The sequence below is a fragment of the Amblyraja radiata genome, chromosome 2 (assembly GCF_010909765.2).
Source record: "Amblyraja radiata isolate CabotCenter1 chromosome 2, sAmbRad1.1.pri, whole genome shotgun sequence".
Classification (NCBI taxonomy): domain Eukaryota; kingdom Metazoa; phylum Chordata; class Chondrichthyes; order Rajiformes; family Rajidae; genus Amblyraja; species Amblyraja radiata.
This window is the reverse complement of record NC_045957.1, coordinates 33,990,167-34,007,054: the sequence shown is the minus strand read 5'-3', so window position 1 is coordinate 34,007,054 and position 16,888 is coordinate 33,990,167. Positions and strand designations below refer to the sequence as shown.

The 16,888-nt window shown below is 45.2% G+C and overlaps 1 protein-coding gene across 6 annotated transcripts in view; it reads left to right on the top strand.

Moving 5' to 3' along the window:
* dip2c (disco interacting protein 2 homolog C) overlaps positions 1-16,888 on the top strand; it is a 539,567-nt gene that overhangs the window by 385,742 nt on the left and 136,937 nt on the right. The window lies entirely within an intron of this gene.

Below are 16,888 nucleotides of genomic sequence, written 5' to 3'. Positions count from 1 at the left end.
GGCACTGCGAGACGGTTGCCCTGCCAGCAGCGTGTTCATCATTGGTGTGTCTTGTGTGGGGGATGTTGAGGGGGGGTAAGGGGAGAACCGCTTTCGGTCGCCTCCTCCATGGAGAGGCGACTTTTTCCATGTCGCCTCCCTCGCAGCCTAACACCATGGATTGGTGCTGCCTTTCCCGGAGTCGGGCCCGGAGTTTCCACAGCGGGGGCAGCGTGGACTTTTTATCGCGGAGCGGGCGAGCCCTTGCCGGCGTCGCCAGAAGGGAGTGCTCCGATCGCTGGCCCGTGGTCTGTTACAGCCTGAAGCTGAGGTCTGCGGAGCTTCTAGCCGCGGGCGCGGCGTGCGGAGCCTGGGACTCTCGCTAGGAATTGATGGAGATCGCTGGAGAAGAGCTCTGACTGCCGGCCCGTGGCCAATAACATCCTGAAGCCACGGTCTGCGGAGCTTTTAGCCGCGGGCGCGGGGTGGACTTAACATCCGGAGCGGGATCCCTCGCCAGGAGGGATAACTTCGATCGCCAGTCTGTGGCCTACAACATCCTGAAGCCGCGGTCTCCAGTAAGGAAGCTTCCTGACGAGAGGGCCTGTACATCTGGCCACCCGCAGCGGCGACTGCGGAGGTTTATGGCCCCGACCACGGGGGAACAATGGAGAAGGACTGACTGTACTTTGTGCCTTCCAACACAGTGAAGAATGCTGTGGTGGATGTTTGTGTTCAATTTTTACTGTGTATTTAGTGTTCTTTTGTGATTGTACCGCTGCTGGCAAGTTCATTTCACTGCACTTTATTGTGTATGTGATAAATAAATCTGATTGATTGATTGATTGATTGATCCCCTTCACATCCACTTTATCCAAGCCTTTCACTATTCTGTATGTTTCAATGAGGTCCTCCCTCATTCTTCTAAACTCCAGCGAATACAGGCCCAGTGTCGACAAACAAGTTCAAGTTCAAGTTCACATTTATTGCCACATACACCAATTAGCGCTCATCATAGGTTAACCTACTTATTCCTGGGATCATTCTTATCAACATCCTCTGGATCCTCTCCAGAACCAGCACATCCTACCTCAGATATGGTACCCAAAATTAGTCATCCTTATTAACATAGAAGCATAGAAAATAGGTGCAGGAGTAGGCCATTCGGCCCTTCGAGCCTGCACCGCCATTCAATATGATCATGGCTGATCATCCAACTCAGTATCCTGTACCTGCCTTCTCTCCATACCCCCTGATCCCTTTAGCCACAAGGGCCACATCTAACTCCCTCTTAAATATAGCCAATGAACTGGCCTCAACTACATTCTGTGGCAGAGAATTCTAGAGATTCACCACTCTCTGTGTGAAAATATGTTTTTCTCATCTCAGTCCTAAAAGATTTCCCCTCTATACTTAAACTGTGACCCCTTGTTCTGGACTTCCCCAACATCGGGAACAATCTGCCTGCATCTAGCCTGTCCAACCCCTTAAGAATTTTGTACGTTTATTGTGTGAGACTAAGGAAGGTTGGCAGAGGCCGATACATTCAAGAACCACCAAACCGAGTATATAATTACATCAATATTTGCCCTTCTTTGAGGCAGGCAGTGGAGGGGGGAATGCTGGTGTGGGGGAGTACTTTTCTCATTTTGTGCATCGTTTTAGGCAGAGAGAAACTTCTCTCAGTGCTCATCACGATCTTGACGCTTTGACTCTGTAATTAACTGCAACAAGTGGGCGTTTCCGGGTGGCCAAGGACATTAGCCTGTGAATTATGCAACGATTGACAAAAAAACGGGGGAGTATTAAGGGAGATCAAGAACACGTATCTTGGGACTTGGTATTCTACCGTGGCTGATTAATGCTGGAAAACTAAATAACATCGTACGAGTAGTGTTTTGAATCTCAATATTGACTCCGGCAATGAATTTGAACAAAGTACAAGAATCCCGGGCTCCCCGTTTTTACTGCAGGTCTTCTTACTTTTGTAACATTTTTTATTCCAAGTTGATACAATCAAAGTCAGCACACTCATTCTCTGAATATTGTTTTTCATTTGAAGCAGGTGCTTGTCTTTCTTGATTTTAGGCAAGTTATTTGAGGACAATAATAACAGATAGTACTGGCGTGCACTTGTTGTGAAAATGTGGAAGGAAAGTGCCTGCTGTCGTGTGAGTCTTTTGCTTAGCAATATTATTGCTGCACTCCTTGTTATTTGTGAAAAAAAAAACAATTCTCCCACTTGTCAAACCAACTGATCTATAAAAGATTGGACCACAACTACACACCATCTGCTATCCACATATTGCTAATGTCCCACAGGCATTGCTATGTTACAAATGCATTATTGACTCATTTAATATAAGATGATTTGAAGAGTTTATTTTTTAATGTAGCATGGAACCCATTTAACTGTCACACGTCTGTCCTAAGTGTTACTCCCTGAACTGAAACTGTTTTTAGTTGCTGGGAGTGTGTGTTTACTAATTGCGATGAAGGCCTCTCATCTTTGTGTTTTTTTATTGGTGCTGTTTGCTGAGCATGACACTGACTTCAATAGACTCTTTATGCTTTTCCCTGTCTGGCCCTCAGTGCTCTCCTTGCGGTGCCCTCAATACCCCCTCAATTTATCAAGGCGCAGATTCTGAACTGCCCCAGGATAAATGGAACAAAGCAAGGAGTTCTTAGGACTTCCATTCAATTGGAAGGATGTATGTGGAGGGATAAACCTCCTCACCATCCCTTGCTCATGAGATTAAATTAGTTAACAATGCATTTAGAGTCATAGTGATAGAAACATAGAAAATAGGTGCAGGAGTAGGCCATTCGGCCCTTCGAGCCTGCACCGCCATTCAATATGATCATGGCTGACCATCCAACTCAGTATCCTGCACCTGCCTTCTCTCCATACCCCCTGATCCCTTTAGCCAGTGTGGAAACAGGCCCTTCGGCCCAACTTGCCCACACCCGCCAACATGTCCCAGCTACACTAGTCCCACCTGCCTGCGCTTGGTCCATACCCCTCCAAACCTGTCCTATCCATGTACCTGCCTAACTGTTTCTTAAACGTTGGGATAGTCCCAGCCTCAACTATCTCCTCTGGCAGCTTGTTCCATTTGTAACATTGCTTTGCCTGTGGGACTGCAAGTCGGCTGGCTGCCGGTCCTGTTACTCTCACAAGCAGCAATGTCCTATCCCTACCTCCAATGTATCAATGTCGTTGGTATTGCTGTAAGGACTATTACTCAGATGAGGCAGAACTAACCCCAAAACACCATTGTATAGGAAGGAACTGCAGATGCTGGTTCACACCGAGGATAGGCACAACATTCTGGAGTAACTCAGCGGGACAGGCAGCATCTCTGGGGAGAAAAGGAATAGGTGATGTCTCCACTGAGTTTCTCCAGCATTTTGTATCTGTCCTCACAAAACACCATTTATTGAAGGCAGCCATTCTCACATTAAGTAGCAGAACTGAGTACATCAAGTCATCTTAGGTGGTTCACTTGCATTCATATCCCCTTTCCTGAGATTAGAACTGCACAGAATGCTCCAATCTTAGTTGATATGTGGATTAATAAATTACAATGTTATACTTGCCTCGTTTCCCCCTGATGGCACAATAGTTTCAATTGATGGATTTAAACATTCGCTGTGCTGATTTAAATATCTTGTGAGTTTGAACCATTTCCAAATCTTTGTGTTTTTCATGAACATCTGACTTCAGTCCATTAGAAAAAAATGTAGTGATAAATTTGTTCACACTTTTGATTAAAGTATTCAAGGAAGCCAGAATTAAAATACACTTTGATGTTCTGGAAACCTTTAACAAGAGGACAATGAAGCTATGGAGAACCCAGAATACAGGTTCCACAAGATGACAGCCGTTCCAAACAAGAGGCATGACAAAAGATATAACCATATAACAATTACAGCACGGAAACAGGCCATCTCGACCCTTCTAGTCCGTGCCGAACACGTATTCTCCCCTAGTCCCATATACCTGCGCTCAGACCATAACCCTCCATTCCTTTCCCGTCCATATAATTATCCAATTTATTTTTAAATGATAAAAACGAACCTGCCTCCACCACCTTCACTGGAAGCTCATTCCACACAGCCACCCCTCTCTGAGTAAAGAAGTTCCCCCTCATGTTACCCCTAAACTTCTGTCCCTTAATTCTCAAGTCATGTCCCCTTGTTTGAATCTTCCCTACTCTCAGTGGGAAAAGCTTATCTACGTCAACTCTGTCTATCCCTCTCATCATTTTAAAGACCTCTATCAAGTCCCCCCTTAACCTTCTGCGCTCCAAAGAATAAAGCCCCAACTTGTTCAACCTTTCTCTGTAACTTAGTTGCTGAAACCCAGGCAACATTCTAGTAGTAACATCTCCCATGTATTATTCCATTAGGAAGAGGATCGATTAGGGACAGTCGGCATACCTTTGCACGCGGCAGATTTTGTCCTACGAACTTTGAGAAAGGTGACAAAAATATTTGATGAGGGCTGGATGTTGAATGTTGGATGTCGTCTACATAGTTTTTAGTAGCAAAGTCACTCATGGTAGGCTGATCCAGAAGATAAAGTTTAGTGGGATTTACAGTGACTTGGTCATTTATTTTCAGATCAGAATTGGCTTAATGATAGAAGAAATATGTTGGAAAGAACTGGTTTAAATCGAAGATAGACGCAAAGTGGTGGAGTAACTCAGCGGGCCAGGCAGCATCTCTGGAGAGAAGGAATGGGTGACGTTTTGGGTCGAGACCCTTCTTCAGACTGATATCAGGGGAGTAGGCGGTACAGAGATAAAATGTAGTCGGAGACAGTAAGACTGGTAGGAGATCTTCTCATCTCCACCCCTTTCTGCTTTCCCCAGAGACCATTCCCTCTGAAACACCCTGATCAACTCCCCAGGTACTGTCCCCTGCAACCGCAGGAGATGCAACACCTGTCCCTATACCTCCCCCCTCGACTCCGTCCAAGGACCCCAACGCTCTTTTCAGGTGAGGCAGAGGTTCACTTAGACTTCTCCAATCTCATTGGAAACTGTATCCCCTGATCCAGGTGTGGACTCCTGTTTATTGGCGAGACCAAGCGCAGGCTTGGTGATCATTTTGCTGAACACCTCTGCTCAGTCTGCCTAAACCTACCTGATCTCCTGGTTGCTCAATACTTTAACTCCCCCTCCCATTCCCACACTGCCCTTTCTCTCCTGGGCCTTCTCCATTGTCAGAGTGAGGCCCAGCACAAATTGGAGGAACAGCACCTCATATTTCGCTTGGGTGGCTTAAACCCCAGCAGTATGAACATTGACTTATCTAACTTCGAGTAGCCCTTGCTTTCTCTCTCTCTCCATCCCCTCCCCCTTCCCAGTTCTCCTAACAGTCTTACTGTCTCCGACTACATTTTATCTCTGTACCGCCCACTCCCCAGACATCAGTCTGAACAAGGGTCTTGAGCCGAAACGTTACACATTACTTCTCTACAGAGATGCTGCCTGTCCCGCTGAGTTACTCCAGCATTTTGTGTCTATCTTAGACAGAGGGTTATGTTGGAAGGACAATATTTTAGCTGGAAATCTATGACCAGCAGTGTTCCACAGGGACCTGTGATGGGACATCTGATGTTTGTGATATATATGTAGATATATTTGTAGATGGGTCGGTTAGTAGATTTGCAGACAATTGCTGGGGTCATAGATGGCGAGGAAGGATTTTTAGAGCTGGATATAGATCAGCTACAGCAATGGGCAGAGAAATGGCAGCTAAAGTTTAAGCTGACAAGTGTGAGGTGTTGCACTTTGGGATGTAGAATAAATGGGGAAGGTATATGGTTGATTGCAAGACCCAAAAAACAGCATTGATGTACAGAGGGAACTTGGGGGCCATGTCCATAACTCTCTGTGGCAGAGGAGTTTACCAGGATTAGTGGGTCGTAGCTACAGGAAGAGGTTGGACCAACTTGAATAGTTTTATCTGGAATGCAGGCGGTTGCTTAGAGTGTGCTGCCAGGTGTGGTGGTGGGGGCAGATGCAATCGTGGCATTTAGGAGACTTTTGGAGCATATAGATATGCATAGGGAATAGAATGATTTGAATTGTATTATGAATTATTGAATAATAAACGTGGCACCTAATCCATATGATATCATGTTCGGCACAGACATTGCTGACTGAAGGAGCTGTTCATGTGCTGAACTGCTCTATGGTGAGATTTAACTTAGGTTACAATGTGCAATGCCCGTGTGTTGGAAGATGCGCTTCTTTGAGCCAGGAAGTAGTTCAAGAAGATCAATGCATTCCTCGAAGGAAACCTGGATCAATATTTGGAGCAGCAACATTTTCAGATTAGTTTGGATAAAAAGATGGTAGAATCAGTTTTTAATTTGTCCAGAAGGGAGCAGACAGCAGACCTTTGATTAAGATTCTACATGCTTGGCTGCTCTGGAAGATTAGATTGCATGGTACCCAGGGACAGCTGGCTAAATGGATACAGAATTGGTAGAGTGGGAGGAAGCAGAGGGTGGCGGTGGAAGCTAGATTGTTTTTCAGGAGTATACGTACATAGTTCACTAAAAGAGGCACCACAGAGAGGTGGGGTAGTGAAGAAGGCTTTTGGTATGCTGGTTTTCAACAATCAGTGATTGAGTATATAGTAAGTAAGTAAGTAAGTTTATTGGCCAAGTATTCACATACAAGGAATTTGTCTTGGTGCTCCGCCCACAAGTAACAACATGACATACAGTGACAGTTACGAATGACTCAGAAAACACTAAACATTAATAATAATAAAACATTAATGATAAAACACCATTGATCAAGCATGTGAACCAACAAAATACCAGATCAAAGGGAGGCTACAGATTTTTGGCTGTTGAGTAGAGCAACTACTCGTGGATAAAAACAGTTTTTATGTCTGGCTGTGGCAGCTTTGACAATCCGGAGTTGCCTTCCAGAGAGAAGTGATTCAAAGAGTTTGTGGCCAGGGTGAGAGGGGTCAAAGATGATCTTACCCGCTCGCTTCCTGGCCCTTGCAGTGTACAGTTCATCAATGGAGGGAAGGTTGCAGCCAATAATATTCCCTGCTGATCGGACGATTCGCTGCAGCCTCCAGGTGTCGTGCTTGGTGGCTGAGCCAAACCAGACCATGGTGGAGAAGGTGAGGAGAGACTCTACGATGGCTGTGTAGAATTGGACCATCATTGCCTGTGGCAGGTTGGGAGTTATGCTGCTTTTGTGCAAGACGTTGGTGAGACTGCACTTGAAGTATTGTGGACAGTTTAGGAACTTTTTTCACTTTTTAGGACATGAGAGCCCGCGATTGGGAAAGGTTGGGTGGACTAGAGCATTATTCCATGGAACGCAGGAGGCTGAGCGGTGACTTCATAGTGGTCTATTAAAACATGAGGGGTATAGATAGGGTCTTTTTCTAGTTTTTTTTTCCTGAGATAGGGGAATGAGGAACTAGAGGACATAGGGATATTGTCCAAATGCAGGCAAATTAGACTAGTGTAGATACATCAGGCGGTGTAGCGGTATAGTTGCTGCCTTGCAGCGCTTGCAGCTCTGGAGTCCCGGGTTAGATCCCGACCACGGGTGCTTGTCTGTCCGAATTTTGTACGTTCTCCCCGTGACTGCGTGGGTTTTCTCCGAGATCTTCAGTTTCCTCCCACACTCCAAAGATATACAGGTTGGTAGGTTAATTGGCTGGTGTAAGTGTATAAATTGTCCCTTGTGTGTGTAGGATATGTGGGGATCACTGGTCGGTGTGGACTCGGAAGGCTGAAGGCTTTATCTCTAAACTAAAACTAAACTAAGATGAGGAACCTTGGTTGGCATGAACGTGTTGGGTCGCAGGGCTTCTGTGCTGTATGGCTCTGTGAATAATGCGATCTCTCCTACGTTATTGCTTTCTTTGCTTTAGTAGGTTATGTTTGCTATATATTCCTTAAAGGCAATATTGAACCACTCTAGGAGAGGAAATAATATTTAACCTATAGAATATTTTTTAACATTTTAAACACCTATAATTTGGGATATGCAACTTATTTTCCAAATTATCAATATATGCAGTGAAAGAATGAGGTGCCAGGACACATTACAGCAAAGTAGGCTCACAAATTCACAGTTTAATTTAGTTTAGAGATAAAGCATGAAAACAGGCCCTTCAGCCCACTGACTTCCCACCCACCATCAATTTGTTCAAGTCCAAGTTCAAATGTATTTGTCACATGCACCATAAGGTGCAGTGAAATGTAATTTACCATGCAGCGTTACAATTAAAAAAGGACATAATACACATAATTCAACACAGTTTGCACGAGTTCTGTGTTAGCCCGCTTTCTCACCCACTCCCAGCACACCAGGAGCAATTTACAGAGGCCAATTAACCTACAAACTTGCACGTCTTTGCGATGGGGTAAAGATGCATCTTTTCTGTTTTGTGTCTCTTCCATCTCCATGTTTCCTGGTAAATTCTTCATGACAAAATTAAGTAATATATTCTCAAACCTGGCCTGGGTGGTTTAATATATAAGTGACTTTTTCTGCCAAATGAAAGAATCAAGTTGTAAATGACCACATATGCACGGTGCATTTTACTTGAACTGCTTGGCTTACTTTTCTAGACAGAACAACAACAATTTCCAGCTTAACAGCCTGGGCATGTAAAGTGAACAATTGTTTCCTTTTTAAAAAGTTGGAATAATATTCATGAAAATTTACCTCGGGGTGTATTCATTCGCCTTGTGGTTTTAAAGGGACAAACCATTTTAATCATGTCCAAATTAGTAGCAGAAAGCAACGTTAATGGGCTACATGGTGTAATATTTCTGGTCCGAAAGAGAATTATACAATTTGACTCATCGTGAGCAATGGTTTGTGAAATCTGCTCCCAAATCTAAAAATGTCTAATGAAGACATTGATTGCATTGGGATAATTCATTACTTTATCCATCTGATTCAATCAAACATCCCTACATTGTTGGATTCTTTTCCATGCTAGAAAATGATTATAGCTGAGGGAGTTTTCTACTATTTGTAATTCTATTAGGAACATCATCTTAATGTTGAGTCATGAGACTGCACAACCAAAGTAGCCATGAAGTTATCTGATTTTGTTTTAACATTTCTTATTTGTTTTGGGTTGAAGTTAACCCAATTTACTGATTATGTTAGGGAATGAAATAGGTTCTCGGGTTCTGTCTACCTCCTAATAAACGATACCTCAATGAATTGCGCCTTTTGTAATTGGACACTGAAGGGCCTGTCCCACCAGCATGCGATTGCATGTGTCTAGCGCGACCAAACGGAAGCGGAGTTCGCGCTAAGTACGCGCAAAGTTCGCGCGTGAAGTACTTTACGTCAAACTCACATATCAGCTGGGCAGGAGGCGGGCCGACTGAATTTGGACGTCGCACGGCGCCGGGCGGTGACGTCACCGCGCAATGCCACGCGCTAGGCGTACGCCTTCAAGACGCTGCGTACGACGTCAAGACGCTGCGTACGCCGTCGAGACGCTGCGTACGCCCTCAATGCGCCTGCGGGCCGACAGACCGTTAGCGTGCGGAATTTTCGAACAGTGCAAGATTTTTGGAGCCCTGCACGATGTCGGGACCAGCCCAGCACAACTCCATACGCCTCCGCTGACCACGTTTGGGCGCATGCAATCGCATGCTGGTGGGACAGGCCCTTTAGGCTGTGGTTAACCCCTCCACTCATTGTCTAATTCTCATCGTTTATATGGTTTTGCCCCAATGTAAACGCTGTCTACTGATTTGGATGAGGATGAGGATTTCACAATGTTTCCATGCGATTGCAAGCAAAACAAAAATGACCACGTTGAACATTGGGCAGACGTAGATTTTTCAGCATTGAAGTGAGTTGGTGATAGTAACGCTCAATGTAAGAATTAGCTCCTTGTTTGTGGAATAGACTGGCATCTGCAGAATTACAACTGAATGAAGAGCCACAATGCTTACAGTCTAATCCTGGAGGCCAAAGTCTAGTAAGGAATGAAATTAAAAACATACTTCTTCATGATGGAACTTCTGAAGTCAGAAGGCTGTTCTTTCTGTAGAAAATAAAGAACTGTCATTGCTGGTTCATACCAAAGATAGACATAAAGTGCTGGAGTAACAGTGGGGCAGGTGGGACTAGTGGAGATGGGGCATCTTGTTCGACATGGACAAGTTGCGCTAAAGGACCTGTTTCTTCTATGCTCTATGTCTTATGACTCTGTAACTACTGAAGGTGATTCTTAAGTATAGGGTCTACTCACATCTAGGAAAACATAGTCAACATGGTTTTATGTGGGTCGCATCATATCTTACAAATAATTACGTTTTTAAGGAGGTGGCGGAGATAATTGATGAAGGTGGGGCAGCAGATGTTGTCTACATGCACAATAGGAAAGCCTTCAACAAGGTACCTCGTGGTAGGCTGATCCAAAAGGTCTATAGAGACTTGGTAGATTGGATTCAAAGTTGGCTTGGCCATAGATGGGATAGGATAATGGTCATCGCATGTTATTCTGAATGGAGATTTGTAGCCAGTGGAGTTCTGCAGGGATCAGTGCTGGGACCTTTATTGTTTGTGATTATGTATAAATGATTGGATGAAAATGTAGATGGGCTCATGATAAGCTTGCCCTTGACATTTGGTACTAAAAAATGTTATCAAAGGGTTCAGCAGGGTATAGACTAGTTGGAAATATGCGTGGTGAAAACACGGATGAAATTTAATGATGGACAATTGTGAATACTTAAGGTCATGAGGTCATGAGTAATAGAAGCAGAATTAGGCCATTCGGCCCATCAAGTCTACTTCACCATTCAATCATGGCTGATCTATCTCTCCCTCCCAATTCCATTCTCCTGCCTTCTCCCCATAACCCCTGACAACCATACCAATCAAGACTCTATTTATCTCTGCCTTTAAAATATTAATTGACTTTGCCTCCACAGCCTTCTGTGGCAAAGAATTCCACAGATTCACCACACGCTGACCAAATAAATTCCTCCTCATCTCCTTCCTAAAGGAACGTCTTTTATTTCTGAGGCTATGACCTCTGACCCTATATTCTTCCATTAACAGAAACATCCTCTCCACTCTATACAAGCCTTTCATTATTCGGTAAGTTTCAATGAGGTCCCCCCCTCATCCGTCTAAACTCCAGTGACTACAGGCCCAGTGCCGGCAAATGCTCATCATACGTTAACCCACTAATTCCTGGGATAATTCTTGTAAACCTCCTCTGGACCATCTCCAGACCCAGCACATCCTTCCTCAGACATGGAGCCTAAAATTGTTCACAATACTCCAAATGCGGCCTTATAGTACCTCGGCATTACATCCCTTTGGACATGCACTTTGGGAGATCAGATGTAAGAGGAAAGTATATAATGAATGGCAGGAGCATTGATGTGCAGAAGGATCTTGGAGTGCTAGTCCATAGCTCACTGAAAGTAGATAAATGGATTAAAAAAAGACAAATCATATGCTTGCCTTCATTGCTTGCGGCATTGAGTATAAAAGACAATTGAGTATAAAAGTCTTGCTGCAGCTGTGTCCAACTTTAGATTTGGTTACATTTGGAGAATTGTATAAAGTTCTGGTTACGATATTACAGGAAGGATGTGGAGGCTTTGGAGACGGGTGCAGAACAAGTTCACGAGGATGTTGCCTGGATTTAAGAGTATTAGCTATGTGAGGTTGGATAAACCTGATTTTTTTTTTCCTCTGGAACTTTGGAGGCTGAGGGGAGACCTGATGAAAAGAAATGATGAGAAGCGTAGATAGGGTAGTTTAGTTTAGAGATACAGCGCGGAAACAGGCCCTTCAGCCCACCGAGTCCGTACTGACCAGCGATCCTCGCACATACTTGGGACAATTTACACTTATAATAGACCAATGAACCCACAATCCTGTCCCTCTTTGGATTGTGTGAGGAAACCAAAGATCTCAGAGAAAAATCACGCTGTCACGGGGAGAATATACAGGCAGCACCCGTAGTCGGATCAAATCCGGGTCTCTCGCGCTGCAAGCGCTGTAAGGCAGCAACTCTACCGCCGTGCCACAATGCCTAGTTCTTTATCCCTTGGTGAAAATATCAAACACCAGAGGGCATGATTTTAAAGTGAGAAGTTGAGAAAGTGTGAAGAGTTTGAAGGAGATTTATGGACAAGCTTTTTACACAGAGTGGTCGGTGTGTGGAGCGTGCTGCCAGGGGACATAGTGGAAGCAGGTAAGATAGCAAAGTTTAAAAGCCATTTAGACAGGCACGTGAACAGGCTGGGAGAAGTGGGATATCAACCACTGCAGGGAGATGTTCAGTTTTAAAATATTGTGGCATCATGTACGGTACAGACATCTTAGGCTGAAGAGCCATGGGCTCTTATATGCCTGCCAGTCAACTAATGCTGCAGTACGTCAGTCAACAATTAATCAGATCAAGAGCAGAACTCGCTATCAAAACATGGAGGGGACGGGGGACACAATTTTTTGGCGGCCACGCGCGCATGTGCACACACACAAGCGCGAGGCTTCGGAGGCTCAATCCAGCGCTAAATGCAGCTCAACTCTGCCTGTCTCGCCAGGTTAACTACAGCCCTGCCTGGACTGATGGGACACCAGCGCTGCTTCTCCGTGCTGGCCATATTTCCCGCAAGTCCAGGGAGGGCTGTAGGTTCACCTGGCGGGACAGGCAGAGTTGAGCTGGGTTTAGCGCTGCTTCTCTGCGCTGGCTGTGGGCCTGGGGTTACAGCTCCCGTCTGACTCCCGACCTCTCTGGCCACCCGTGGGGGGGCGGGGGGGGGGGCACTCGGGTGGGGACGGGACAGTGCTGGAGAGCAGGCCGGGATCGATCCTGGCTGCGGATGAGGCGTAGATCGGTGTCATGTCTCCCTCCTCCAATCACCGCACTCTTTCCTCAGCCCCACCCCACCCAATCCTCCCTCCTCCAATCATCGCGCTGAAACATCATATCCTGCCCCCATTGCCTGCTGACCGACGTCTCTCTTGTCCAATCGGCGCCCTCGATCATCAGTCCCACCCCCACTGTCTCGCGGAAGGCGGAGATTTTAAAATCCAGATTACCAAAACTTGGGTGGTATGTCCCCCACCTCTCAAACATGGGGGGGACGTGTCCCCTCTGGCCCCCCTGGGTTTTCCGCCCCTGAATCAGATCACACATTCAGATAAAGTGATCGGTTGTTCTTCTCCCCTCATTATCAGAAGGCACTGTCAAGGTACTCCAAAACATAAATCACCTGGAAACTCTGCTCACAATCCACATTTTGATTACCGGACAGAAAGTACTGAACTTTCCATTAATCTCATTGAGAACTGCATAAAGCTCCTTGTGTCAGGCAACATACTAGATCACGATTTGATCTTGCACACCCACAAGGTCCTCCCATAGTGAGAAGTGTTTGTGATGGATTACAAGGACGGTCCCTGGAGTGTGGATATGACTTTCAACCTAGGGAAAGTGCTCATCTCAGCAAAGCTGCTATCTTCATCTTTCCTCTTATAATGGCAAGATGTTAGACCCAAAATGCTGGAGTAACTCAGCGGGACAGGCAGCATCTCTGGATAGAGGGAATGGGTGACGTTTCCAGTCGAGACCCTTCTTCAGACTGAGAGTCGGGGGAGAAGGAGACTCAGAGATAAGGAAGGGTCGGGTGTGAAAATGCGAGATGAAAGGGGACCAAGTAACCCTTGCTTTCCCTCTCTCTCCATCCCCCCCATCCTATTTCTCCGACCAGTCTGATTGTCTTCCTGATCAAATTCTATCTTTATATGCCTCGTTTTTATCTTCCCCTAGCTGACAATTCTACATTTTCCTTGATCTCTTTCCCCTTTGATTCCTCGTTTTCGCACCTTATCCTTCCATATCTCTGTGTTTCCTCCCAACTCAGTCGGAAGAAGGGTTTCGACCCGAAACGTCACCCATTCCTTCTCTCCATGGATGCTGCCTGTCCCGCTGAGTTACTCCAGCATTTTGTGTCTATCTTCAATGGCAAGACGTTGCTTGGTTATAAAAAGGCCTAACAAGTTCACTTTATGCCTTTTCGGGGAGGTATTCTGCTTCAATTAATGAAAACAGAAAATGCTGGAACTACTCAGCAGGTTGGTCAGCAGCGGAACTGATCCAAATGACCTGAAAAACGAACTGTATTTTCCTCCGCTATTGTTGCTTGACTGGCAGAGAGACACAAGGAACTGCAGATGCTGGAATCTTGAGCAAAGCACAAAGTGGTGGAGGAGCTGGTTGGGTTATATTGACTGACTGATATTATTTTTAATTTCCTGCATCTATAGTCACTTGCAATCAGATTTCTTTGCCCTTGTATGACTTCACTGGATGTCACTTTAATCCCTATACCACAGCATAGTTCACTGCTATCCAAAGTAGTGAAGTGTACCATGCAGTTACATTAGACTGATGAAATAAAAAATCCTCTAAACATGCTCTCTCCCTCTTTATGAATTCAGAAACAGTCCAGAAGATCGTAGTGGCCAAGTGTTCAAAGTAGTGTTGATGTGATATCTATCCTGGCCCTAAGGTCTAACTCCTGAGCAAGTACAAAGGACCAGTTTCCTCTGCATCAACCTGCAGGGTTTACCGGAGATTCCCAGCCTTCCAAGAAATCCAGAAATTCCAATTATCTGTTGCATTCCTGTGCATGGTTTGGTTCTGCATCTCGTAGGCCAGCAGATGAAGTTGAGGTACAGTTCCACTGTTAACCGACACCCTTGGTTCCCGAGCCTTTCTGGATTTTGCCAGATCAACAGAGGTCACGGCCTCCGAGAGGAGCCAAACGGTACCGGGATGGACAGTGTCGGCCACCGAGGGGCCAGGATAAGGGCCGGCAATGTCGACCTTGGAAGTCGGCTACAGGAACGGATCTGCCGGCTCTGGCTGGGCCTGAGTTCCAGAGCCCCGGACGCAGGGTGCAAATTCGCCCCTGCCGATCTGCACAGAAGTTCCGATGAGGTTGAGATCAACTACCTCACCCGTCTTAGGCGCAGCATTTTCAGTGGGCCTTCCAGAGGGAATTCAAATCTCTCTCGTGATTTTATCCGGATTAATGGAATCGCCGGAAAATCGATGGTGGACCTGTATTGGGAGTGGGAATGCTGTTTGATCATTATTATGGTTGGCCCTTATCAGCTGGGCGTTCTGCATGAGGAGAATCCTAGATGCGTTTGTTCAGGGTATCCTTTTTGCCTGGAACAAGAGAAAGCAATATAAAGATATGATTAGATGAGATACTGCTTGGCCCTCGAGAAACAAGTGTCCTTGAAGACCAGCTGTAACAGACACAGTGAATCATTGCAGTGGGTTCACAAATACAGAACTTGAGCATTTACCAAGGACTTCCAATGCAGAGCTGAGTATGTCTGATCACTGATGCTGTGAAGAAAATAAGATCTGCAGATAAGGCTTTGAATGTTTGGGGATTTTGGCACTGGCAAAGAAAATTGAATCCGCTTGAGTGACCAGAAGCTTTCTCTTTCTGAAGGACATGGATGGTGACATCCGGACCCAAAATGTCACCTGTTCTCCAGCGATGCTGCCTGGCCCTCTGAGTTACTCCAGCCCTTTATGAAAATGTTATATTGCTGATGGGTCAAATATATCTTTGTAGGGGTTGGTTGATTGACTCAGAGGACTTTTACCTAGAGTAGGAGAACATAGGTTTAAGGTAAGCAAAAACAGGAAGGAAGATTATTATCTAAATGGTGTCAAGTTGGGAAAAGGAGAAGTACAAAGGGATCTAGGGGTCCTTGTTCATTAGTCAATGAAAGTAAGCATGTAGGTACAGCAAGCAGTGAAGAAAGCAAATGGCATGTTAGCCTTCATAACAAGAGGAGTTGAGTATAGGAGCAAAGAGGTCCTTCTGCAGTTGTACAGGGCCCTAGTGAGACTACACCTGGAGTATTGTGTGCAGTTTTGGTCCCCTAATTTGAGGAAGGACATTCTTGCTATTGAGGGAGTGCAACGAAGGTTTACAAGGTTAATTCCCGGGATGGCGGGACTGTCATCTGCTGAGAGAATGGAGCGGCTGGGCTTGTACACTCTGGAATTTAGAAGGATGACAGGGGATCTTATTGAAACATATAAGATAATTAAGGGTTTGGACACGCTAGAGGCAGGAAACATGTTCCTGATGTTGGGGGAGTCCAGAACCAGGGGCCACAGTTTAAGAATAAGGGGTAAGGCATTTAGAACGGAGTTGAGGAAACACTTTTTCACACAGTGAGTTGTGAGTCTATGGAATTATCTGCCTGAGAGGGCAGTGGAGGCCAGTTCTCTGGATACTTTCAAGAGAGAGCTAGATAGGGCTCTTAAAGATAGCGGAGTCAGGGGATATGGGGAGAAGGCAGGAATGGGGTACTGATTGTGGATGATCAGCCATGATCACATTGAATGGCGATGCTGGCTCGAAGGGCCGAATGGCCTACTCCTGCACCTATTGCTTATTGTCTATTGACACTTTGCAATCCTTAGTGCTATGGATGCTCATTTCTGCGCCCTTACATATTTATAGTGCATTATCAGTCATATCATTGCAATCCTCAGTGCTGTGGATTTATACTGGCCATTCTTTGCATTCAGCAGACTGTCTTGTCTAACCAATAGTTCAAGCTATAGCACTTCCAGCTAACAAACTTTGATTTTGAAAATTGGTAATAAATCTATCAAAAGCAACATTGTTGCTCCAGATTGGCCTTGTAATGTAAACAAGGACTATTGTGAAAATTACAGTGGTGAATTCCCACACTAATATTCTTCAGCTCAAGGATATCATTAATCAACTCCTGTCAATGTACGTGTTTAGTTAAAGATGGTTAGAAGTGTCCATAACATTGGTTTTATACCTCTTACAATTGGGAGTAACAAG